The following is an 11,434-nucleotide window of genomic DNA, read 5'->3' on the forward strand; positions in this document are numbered from 1 at the left end:
ACTTTACGGGTGTATGGAGACTCAGCCTTAGTAGTCTATCAGCTCCGAGGAGAGTGGGAAACCAAGGATATAAAGCTGTTAGAGTACCGAAAACTAGTGTTGGATCTGCTCGAAGAGTTCGACGAAGTCACCTTCCACTACGTGCCTAGAGAAGAAAATCAAATGGCTGACGCTCTAGCTACCTTGGCAGCCACATTCAAGGCTGGCGGGGAGTCTGAAATGATGCCAATTAACATGCAGTCGTATGAGTAACCAGCTCATTGTTACCAAATTGAAGAAGTGAAAGACACTAAGCCTTGGTACTACGACATTCTGCAGTATATCAAGCATCGGAGTTATCCAGAAAAAACCACTGAAATCGAGAAGAGAACCCTTAGAAGGTTGGCAGCTGGATATGTCCTTGACAGAGAGGTTTTATACAAGAAAAGCCATAACCAAGTTCTATTGAGGTGCGTCGATGCTGAAGAGGAAAAAATGATAGTGGAAGAAGTACATGATGGGGTTTGTGGAGCACATGCAAGTGGGCATATGATGTCAAGACAAATAATGAGATGCGGATATTTTTGGTCCACACTGGAAAGTGATTGCATCAACTATGCTAGGAGATGTCATAAATGTCAGATTTATGGAGACAAGATAAATGTTCCACCCCATCCACTTCATGTAATGACGTCACCATGGCCTTTTTCTGTGTGGGGCATGGACGTTATCGGGCAAATCCATCCGAAGGCTTCGAATGGTCACCGTTTCATTCTCGTAGCAATTGATTATTTCACGAAATGGGTAGAGGCTGCGTCATACGCCAGTGTCACTCAATCCACTATTTGCAAGTTTCTGAAGAAAGAAATTATATGTCGGTATGGTCTACCTGAAAGGATTATCACCGATAACGCAACAAACTTGAACAACAAGATGATGAGTGCTGCCTGCGAACAGTTCAACATAAAACATCACAATTCCACTGCTTACAGACCAAAGATGAACGGAGCAGTAGAAGCAGCAAACAAAAATATTAAGAAGATAGTGGAGAAAACAACTGAAACTTACAAAGACTGGCATGAGAAGTTGCCTTTTGCTTTGTTCGCTTATCGAACCTCGGTACGAACTTCGACTGGGGCAACTCTATTTTCACTAGCCTATGGAATGGAAGCAGTGCTACCCATTGAAGTCGAGATTCCGTCTCTCAGGGTCTTGTCAGAAGTCAAACTGGATGATGCAGAGTGGGCACGATCCAGATATGATCAGCTCAATCTGATAGATGAAAAAAGACTGAAAGCCATTCATCATGGTCAAATCTATCAGAAACGAATGATCCGAGCACATGACAAAAAGGTGCGCCCGAGAGTATTCCGTGAAGGGGATCTAGTGCTAAAAAGAATTTGGCCACTCCAAAAAGATTTCCGAGGAAAATGGACGCCAAATTGGGAAGGACCTTATGTCGTGAAGAAGGCTTTCTCCGGAGGGGCCCTTATCCTGGCTGAAATGGACGGACCTGAGCTGCCACATCCCATTAACTCGGACGCAGTCAAGAAATACTTCGCTTAGGATGAAAACCCGAAAGGGCGTCCTAAGTTGCAAAAAAAAAAACAAAAAAACAAAACAAAACAAAACAAAACAAAACAAAACAAAAAAAAAAAAAAAAGAACGTTTAGGGTGAAAACCCGAAAGGGCGCCCTAAGTTGAAAAAAGAAAAAGAGGAAAAAAGAAGAGAAAATAAGGTGGGTTCAAGATGAAAACCCGCAAAGGGCGTCTTGCAACCAAGGATGGGTCCAAGTTGAAAACCCGGAAAGGGCGATTTGGATATTAACGGTGGAAACATCCCGGCACATGAATCTTCTACGAACTCAACAAATCGGAGAAATGTTGCACCCTCCCAAACGTTGTCGCATTTTCAAAGATCATTTGGCAAAGGCTGCATTCAAAGTCACCAAACGGTTTTTCAGCTCAGAAGTGCTCACGTTATCGAAATCTAAGACATTCATTTACACATCATTGTGTATTCGTCTTCTAGAATGTTTGCCATGTATTATTTGTTCTTCTCCTCCCTTATGAATAAAGACCATCTTTCCTCCAATTCCTTTCGAGCATCTTGAATTAGATTTAAACCTAATGGTTTATTTATTTTTATGAAAGATAATCGCATATTACTGCACAAAGGTTCATTGAAAAGTACAGGTACCCAGAAGCCGATCAAGGCTCATGTACATGCTTGAGATGGTTGAGGAGCATCTCCAAAAAACCCAGAATGTGCACATCAGACTCAGACATTTGAAGAATTCAAGATCAGAGATCGGAACTTCGAGCCCTCAAAATCAAGAGTCAACAATGACAGGCCACCGGAAATCAAGATTTCTCTCCAGAGCCCAGAATAACATATGTTGCCCATACATTTTTAGGCATACCTAAGAGCATGACATCCATACCATCGCATATATGCACATCTTTGCAGGTTTTACCCAGAGCCAATTTCAACTTCACAACGAAGGATATTGGACTCCAGACAACGCAAGTTCAACTTCACGACGAAGGGACCGCTGGTTGTCAACAAACATTTCTCAAATTCCAGAGTCAATTTCAACTTCACAACGAAGGATATTGGACTCCAAACAACGCAAGTTCAACTTCACGACGAAGGGACCGCTGGTTGTCAACAAACATTTCTCGATTTCAGAGTCAATTTCAACTTCACAACGAAGGATATTGGACTCCAGACAACGCAAGTTCAACTTCACGACGAAGGGACCGCTGGTTGTCAACAAACATTTCTCGATTTCAGAGTCAATTTCAACTTCACAACGAAGGATATTGGACTCCAGACAACGCAAGTTCAACTTCACGACGAAGGGACCGCTGGTTGTCAACAAACATTTCTCAATTTCAGAGCCAATTTCAACTTCACAACGAAGGATATTGGACTCCAGACAACGCAAGTTCAACTTCACGACGAAGGGACCGCTGGTTGTCAATAAATATTTCTCAATTTCAGAGCCAATTTCAACTTCACAACGAAGGATATTGGACTCCAGACAACGCAAGTTCAACTTCACGACGAAGGGACCGCTGGTTGTCAACAAACATTTCTCAATTTCAGAGCCAATTTCAACTTCACAACGAAGGATATTGGACTCCAGACAACGCAAGTTCAACTTCACGACGAAGGGACCGCTGGTTGTCAACAAATATTTCTCAATGTCAGAGCCAATTTCAACTTCACAACGAAGGATATTGGACTCCAGACAACGCAAGTTCAACTTCACGACGAAGGGACCGCTGGTTGTCAACAAACATTTCTCAATTTCAGAGCCAATTTCAACTTCACAACGAAGGATATTGGACTCAAGACAATACAAGTTCAACTTCACGACGAAGGGACCGCTGACTGTCAACCGACAACTTCTCAATTTCAAGAGCCAATTTCAAATTCACAACGAATGATACTGGACTCCGGACAACACAAGTTCAACTTCACGACGAAGGGACCGTTAGTTGTCAACAAACAATTTCCCAATTCCAGAACCAGTTTCAACTTCACAGCGGAGGATATTGGACTCGGAGCAATACTTGGATTTCAACTTCACGACAAAGGATTTCCAATTCTCAGGCTCAAATTCATGACGAATGAGCCAAATACAATACCAACTTCACAAACAGATTGATCCAACTTCACGACGAATGATTCATCTGTAGCGTCAACACCAAAGTCTTCAGTTCAAATTCCACCTTCACGACGAAGTATCTTGATCCAGAAGACGGTTCAGAGGCCACTCACCAAAAGCTTTGAGTTCAATTTCAGCTTCTCGACGAAGGATATTGTGCTCATAGACTTCAAGTTCAACTCGGCCTCACGACGAGGGAGTCATTTCGCGATTCGAATTGACAAACCAGTTTCAACATCGGATTTCAACTCTACGACAGAGGACATTCGATATGGATGAAATTTGTGTCTATTAATCTTTGCTACATTTTCGTTACACGATAATAAGCAAAGAGGGGCAGCTGTAGACACGTTATTTCATCACATCTCACATTCATCCATATATTACATTGAACACATATTTTATTATTTTATTATTTATTTATTTTTTATTTCATGTTTCCAGGCCTAAACAGATGGCCCAGACCAAATGGCAAGCTGATTCCCAGCAATGAACTAGGGTTTCTAGAACCCTAGTGTTCCAAGTCTCCACGGCGCCATAAGCCCTTGCTCGAGGAGTCCTTACATCATACGGCCGCATTCCACGCCAGTTTCATCAGCCATTCAACAAACCCGGTTCCCTCGGCGCAAGGAAAGCACACGTAAGCACATGAGACACAAACAAAGGCGACGTATGTTAGTGGGATTTCGAACGACCACAACTAAACCGAGTTTCACTCGGATTCAATCTCTAAATATAGATTTTCTTAGGCTATAAAAACCCATGTAATCAATACGCAGGGGGATACTAGGAATTTGGCAAGAAAGTCACACGAAATATTGAGAGAAATATCAAGCAATTTCGAAGCCTTTTGTAACAATTTCGAAAAGGAAATAAGAAGAAGGTAGCATCTTTTACCTCTGTTCACTCGTCTTTCACTGTTGCATGTTGAGTGTTGCTTGAGATTTGACTTCAAAACCACACAAAAAAAACGTTTTGGCCGATGAACGAAGTGAGGCCTTTATTTTCGAAACCTATTTCCCAGATCTGCGTTTTTTTAAGGCGATTTTCGAAGATCTACTGGGATTTTTGGGCTGTGGGAAGAGAATGGATTTTAAAGAAACGTGTTTCATGGTGGACCATCGCCGATGAGCGACGGCGAGGCGGTGGCCACCATTCTCAGGCGGCGCACGACCCTTGTTCTTGGACCTCAAGAACATTACAGAGAAATGTTAGGGAGACGAGAGAATGCTCTCGTGTGAGGAGATGACAAATGAAGCAGTTTCTGAAAATTTTGACTTAAATACTAAAACCATCCGACTATCAGGACCCGACCCGGCCAGTGTCTGACCCGCGTGTTTCTGTTCAGTAAAGGGTAAACTACCCTTTTGGTCCCTCGTTGATTTTAAAGGGTTATTTTAACCCTAATTTTACCTTAAATTGATTTCTAATTTTGATTTTCTTTTGATTTGGCCACCCAACTTATTTTTTTATTCAATTTAACCCTTTTTTATTTTGTTACATATACGTATATTTTTAATATTTTATCTATACCTATTATTAATATATATATGTATATATTTAATTTTTTTTCCTTATTTAAAGTACTATAGCTTATAATTATATCTATATATTTTTTTTATATTCTTCTATTTCATTATTGTTTTGTTTTTTTACTACTATTCTAATATCTTATAATTATATGTATATATATGCTTTTCTATTTATATTTTTTCCCGATTTTTACTACAATTATATTTTTTTATTCTTCTCTTTATTATTATTTATATTATTATTATTTATATTATTATTATATATATTATTATTATTATATATATTACTAACCAAACTTTTTCTTTTTCTCTCTAGGCCCCCATGTCCCCTCTTTTTGACTAATCTTGTTTTTCGGTGAAAATCTATTAGTTAGGAGGACATTGAAGCATAATTATTAACACCATGGGACCCTTAAAGCCTATTAGCTAAAGGCATCTTCTTTTGACAAAAAAACTAAACATGCAACCCACACGTCTTCCTCTTTTATTGTTATTTTTTTTACCCCTTAATTTTGTTTTTATTGTAATTTTATCCCCTATTTATATATATATATAATTATTTTTTTTATTATCTATATTTCTTTTTGGTTCTTACTACTCTTTTTATTATCTTTTTACTTTATTTTATTTTTTTATTACCTTCTTTGTTTCATCTTTATTTTTATTTTTATTTCGTTTATCTTCTTTATCTTATTTTCATTTATTTTTATTTACCTTCACTTAATCCTTTTTATTTTCTTTATCTTTTTATCTCTGTATTATTTTCTTTATTTTATTCGTTTTTATTTTCTCATTTTTTTATCTAACACTTTTCTTGATTCTTTAAAAGTATGTATCAAAAAACAGTTAAAGGTAAGTAATTCAGATAGTCATTTTACCTTTTAATTTAAAATTACAATTTTCTTAAACAAAGACAACTGGAAAGTACGTAGTACCGAAAGGACGGTTCAAGGGTGCTAATCCTTCCTTAACCGTAACCGACTCCCGAACCCGACACATTTTTGGTAAGACGCAGATCAGGTAAGAAATAGGGTATCCGATCAACCCATTTATTTTTAAATAAATGATCGGTGGCGACTCCAATACACATTTTTCAAGTCGAAGCCCAACTCCGGGGCCCAACCGAAAGACGGTTGTGACAATTAGTATTTTTCTTTTTGTTTTGTCTTTTGGTTGAAGTAAATTTATTCGGTTGCTGCCAATTCTACTAAACTGTGTATTCTTTAACACTGTGAAGTTAGTATTTGTCTTTGTTTTGTCTTTTGGTTGAAAGTTTGAAATATATTTTGTCTTTGTTTTCACTGTTTAAATATCATGTCTGTTTATTTATTGATATTTGTATTTAATTATTTAGCGGACCGATAAGGTGGATGCTTTACATCGGGTTTTTCTTGCACGACAGAGTTCACGCATCAGACGGCGTGCACGTGCTATTAAGTCTCCGTACACCCCAATAGTGCGAAGACAACGCAAAAAGAAGCCCACTAGCCTGTCATCCCTCAAGAGTCCACTCCTATCATTGAAGAGGCCCCTATCATTCCTCGAGAGTCCCCTCCCACCGTTCAAGAGGCCACTGTCATCGTTGAAGAGGTCCCTCCCACCATTCAAGAGCCCGATTCACATGGCGTCATATGTAGGATTCTTGAGAAACCCTCTGACGTGCCGGACATGATGGATTCAAGTTGGCTCTCGTATGAGTTACCGGCCAGTACCATACCGGTATCTGAAGTGGAGAGGAAACAACTACCAGACACAATTCTGGATAACACCCTTTGGGCTAAGACCGCAGTTGATTTTTATCTACATGAGCGGAGCCAGGGGTGTTTTACTGACATATGCAAGCTCAACGATGATATCTATTTGTTGCTTGATCGGTCTTGGTGGGGCGTATTATTAGGGGTCGAAGACAATGGCTATTTCGATGGAGGGGTAAGTCTTATATATTTTTCTTATATTTTAATTTGATATTTTTTTTAAATTTATGTAAGTTACTAATATATGTCTTTTTTTGTAAAACAGCATATCGATGCGTGGGTGTCACGTCTTCTAATAATTAGGAAACTTAAGGAAAATAAAAGAAATACACGATATACAATTATGCCGACGTCTTTTAACGCCGTTCACTTGAAGAATCAACGAGATGAATCATTTGCGTTGGGCAATGGACAAGCTAAACTTTATCCTGCATGGTGGGTGGTCGATAAGGTTAATATTTATTTTAGATTGAGTTTAAAGGTATTCATAAATAAGTGCGCAAATGACTGAATTATTACTTATGATTGCAGGTGTTTATCCCTGTTTTGGAACGTAAACATTGGCTTCTCGTCGAGCTTCAGATCCCATCCCTTAAGGCAATAGTATATGACAGCATGATAAATTACATATCATTGGCTGATTTAAGAGATATTATTAAGGGATGGAGCTCTCATTTGGCTAAATTCTTGGATGCGATAAATTATTGGACTCGTTCTGGAAACAAGAAGCCAAAGAAGCTCAATATTACAGTTAGTAGAGATGAGACCGCACCACAACAAACGAAAGGACCCAGAGGGGATTGTGGTCCTCTCGTATGCTTGGCGTTGGAGCGTTTGATCACAATAAGTATAAAGTATCTACCTCCCACCGATAGAGATAGAGTTGCAGTAGGCTTGTGGTTTCGGCATTATATGGCTAGATCGATATATACGAGACGCTGCCTACCTGCATCCGCGTTATAAAAATGTCCATAAACAATTGGTATGTTTATAGGCTTGTGGTTTGAAAATGTTTGGTTAAGTACCTAGAATTTAATAATTTGTTGTTTGTAGGTTTTAGATGTGTAGAAAGTGTTGTTTGAGCAAATGTTTGGTTTATGCAGGTTAATCTCAGAAGTGAGCTGCGTGAAAATGATGTATGGCTGCAAAAGTTGATTCAATAGTAGATGAGGAAATAAGAATTATTGCTTATTTTTTGATTGTTTAATTGATTTGTAAAAGGTGATTTGTAAAAGTTGATTTGTTTAATTGATGTTAACATAATTATTATTTGTGCTTGTTTAATTGATTGAAATGTAATGATTGATTTTGTTGATTTCAATCTGCACTATGTTGAAGGCAAAAATGACTATCGCAATGCGAAATGAAAATCGTAACGAGAGAATCGCAACACGAAATGAAAATCGCAACGAGAGAATCGCAATGCGAAATGAAAATTGCAACGACAAAATCACAACGCAAAACTAAATTCGCGTTGCGATTTTCATTTCGCATTGCGATTCTCTCGTTGCGATTTTCATTTCGCATTGCGATTCTATCGTTGCGATTTTCATTTCGCATTGCGATAGTAATTTCCGCGTTGCGATAGACATTAAGATAATTGCGAACGTCATTTTCGTGTTGCGATAGTCAAATGATTGTCTAATAAGTGATAACAACTGAACAGATCATAGCAATTTTCAAACTCAAGTTACTAATACATGCCTAACTGAAAATGTTAAAAGTTCACACATAAAATCTACATAATACAACGTTTGCATTTAAAAATCACCTAAGTTAACAGTCCCAAAAGGTGAAGCCAGTTGTGATTGGGATTTTAAAGATGAAAATCGCAACACGAAAATGACAATCGCAACGCGAATTTGACTATCGCAACGAGAGAATAAAATCGCGTTGCGATTTTCATTTCGCGTTGCGATTCTCGGTTGATTTAATAAGCAATCTAAGTGAAATAGTTAATCTATTATTGAAATTACCAGTAAACTTATCATCAATTTCAATATGAAAAACCTAATAATAATGCAAAAATTTCAAAAAGAAAATAATTAAAAAAACTAACACTCGGTGGTTGATTTGGTTGATTTTCCATTTCTGATTGTGAGGGTGGCTCTGAGAGATGGAGATAGACGGATTTCGCCGGAGATGGGGACGGATTTCGTCGGAGATGGGTGAGAGAGTGAGAGATGGAGATGGGACTGAGTTGTGATTTTAGGTTTTAGGTTATGAGTTGCGATTACGGGATATACTATGGACGGTTCAGTGTTCCAATATATTAATATTCGTGTTTGGAATTTGAAAATAAAATACGCTTTGCGATACTAATAGCGCTTTGAAAATCGCATTGCGATTATGTATTATCTCGTTGCGAAAGTCAGTATTGCGTTGCGAAATTAAGTATCGCGTTGCGAAAGTCAGTATCGCGTTGCGATTTTGTATTATCGCGTTGCGATAGTCAGTATCGCAACGTGATTTTCCAAATTCGCATTGCGATTTTCTAAATTCACATTGCGATTTTCCAAATTCGCATTGCGATTTACTTATTCGCATTGCGAATTGTGAAAATCGCAACGCGAAATTGGAAAATCGCATTGCGATAGTCATAATCGCGTTGCAAATCTGGAAACTGATTTGCGATAATGGAGATCGCGTTGCGAATTAGCGATCACATTGCGATTTTGTTGGTCATTTTGGCAAATCCGGAAAAAGTTGGTTAAAATCGTATATTATATGGGATTTTTGGTCACTAAGGTTATTTTCTCTTAAGTTTATTTAGATGCACCAATATTTCAGTAATTCGAGTATCAACAACGATAGGATATTTGAACATTCATTGTGGTTGAGAGTATTTAACATATATACTACCACTTATAATCTCCGTAGATTAATAAAAAAAATTACTCATAAATATAAAATAAGAATTATTGGCAACTATGTATTTGGCCCGATAGATAGAGGGTATGTCAACTTTAGAATTATAGGAGAAAATTATTTTTGAGATGTGTAATCTTTTTATAATTTATACAATATTTGGGCTTTACATTATAGAAATGTGTTTGTTAGAGATGTTGAAAAAATGTTTAGAGATACAACGAAATTTAAAATATGTAAATATTATGTATTTTTATTTTTCGTGATATTTATATTTATAATAAATTATTGATTTTTCTTATTCGCGGAGATATTAAACTACCTTGAAATTTATTTATTGCACCTATTTTATATTTATTTTATATTATTTACTTTTTTTCTCATGAAATCTTTTTTTTATATAGTTTATAATGATTATAAAGTAATATTTGTTCATATTTTTTTAGCCATTGATAACAAGCATATACTCTACAGACACAATCACTCGAACCTATGACCTTTAAAAAAAATAACATTATCTGTAACTATTGAAACCACTTAATAATTCTTTTTTGCTCTTGAATTCCTAAACCGTTATAATTTATTCTTCTTAAATGAAAACATTTCTTTAATAAAAGAAAGAATAAAAGTAATAGTTCTATAATTGAATAAACTCAACCAAAATAGAAAGAGACGACATTGATCATATATAAAAATATTTTTAAAGACCAAGTATATTTGATCGATTAGTTAAATTATTATTTTTTTATATTCTCTTAGGTCATGGGTTCTAAACTCACTAAAAGTACACACATTTATTTTTCTAGAGTTTTCCCTTCCTCCTTTAAAATTAAATTTTTAAAATAAATATTTTAAAAAAAATTATAATAACAGTTATAAATAATATATTCACAGATTAAAATTAAATATTACAATACACATCAACCAAAATCCAAAATCTCAAATAATTAGGCGATGATAGTTGACACGAGCTTAATTAGCCCATGAGTGGGAGATGTGTAGGATCTGGCGTGTCGAACCGTACAATAATTAGAGTAGACGGTCTAACGTGTTTCATGGCCATGCGATAGCTTGAGAATCTTTAAGTTTGGTTCACGGAATGTAAGATTATTAGTGAGAATAAAAGATTACCAGGGAATACAATTACTGAGAATGTTGTATTTTGTGTTTGGTTGGTTTAGCATGAATGTAAAATTACCGTATTTGGTTAAAGGAATAAAAAATTATTAAAATATATATTTGACCAAATTGTCCTTATTATATATTTGTATAATATTACAAATTATAAAATATTTATATATTTTCTTTAAAAAATTAAATTCATAATATTTATATAATTTTTTTTACAAAATTAAAAATATAAAAAAAGTTTAATGAAAGGGTAAAATTTTTTTAACACCTGAACTTCGTATAAAATTTTAATTATAGATTTTTTTGTAAATCTAAAATAATTTAAGGATAAATTTGTAATTTAACCTTCGTAGAATTTTTCTTATTCAATGAAAGAAGAATGATATTTTTGGAAAAATAAAAATAAAAATTTAAGGGCATTTTAGTCCAAAACGCCGGTAATGTTATAATACCTAAAGGAAGGGAGGTAATGACATTCCCGGTAATATACCCC

This window comes from Hibiscus syriacus, unplaced genomic scaffold, assembly GCF_006381635.1.
Source record: "Hibiscus syriacus cultivar Baekdansim isolate YM2019G1 unplaced genomic scaffold, ASM638163v2 tig00110637_pilon, whole genome shotgun sequence".
Lineage (NCBI taxonomy): Eukaryota > Viridiplantae > Streptophyta > Magnoliopsida > Malvales > Malvaceae > Hibiscus > Hibiscus syriacus.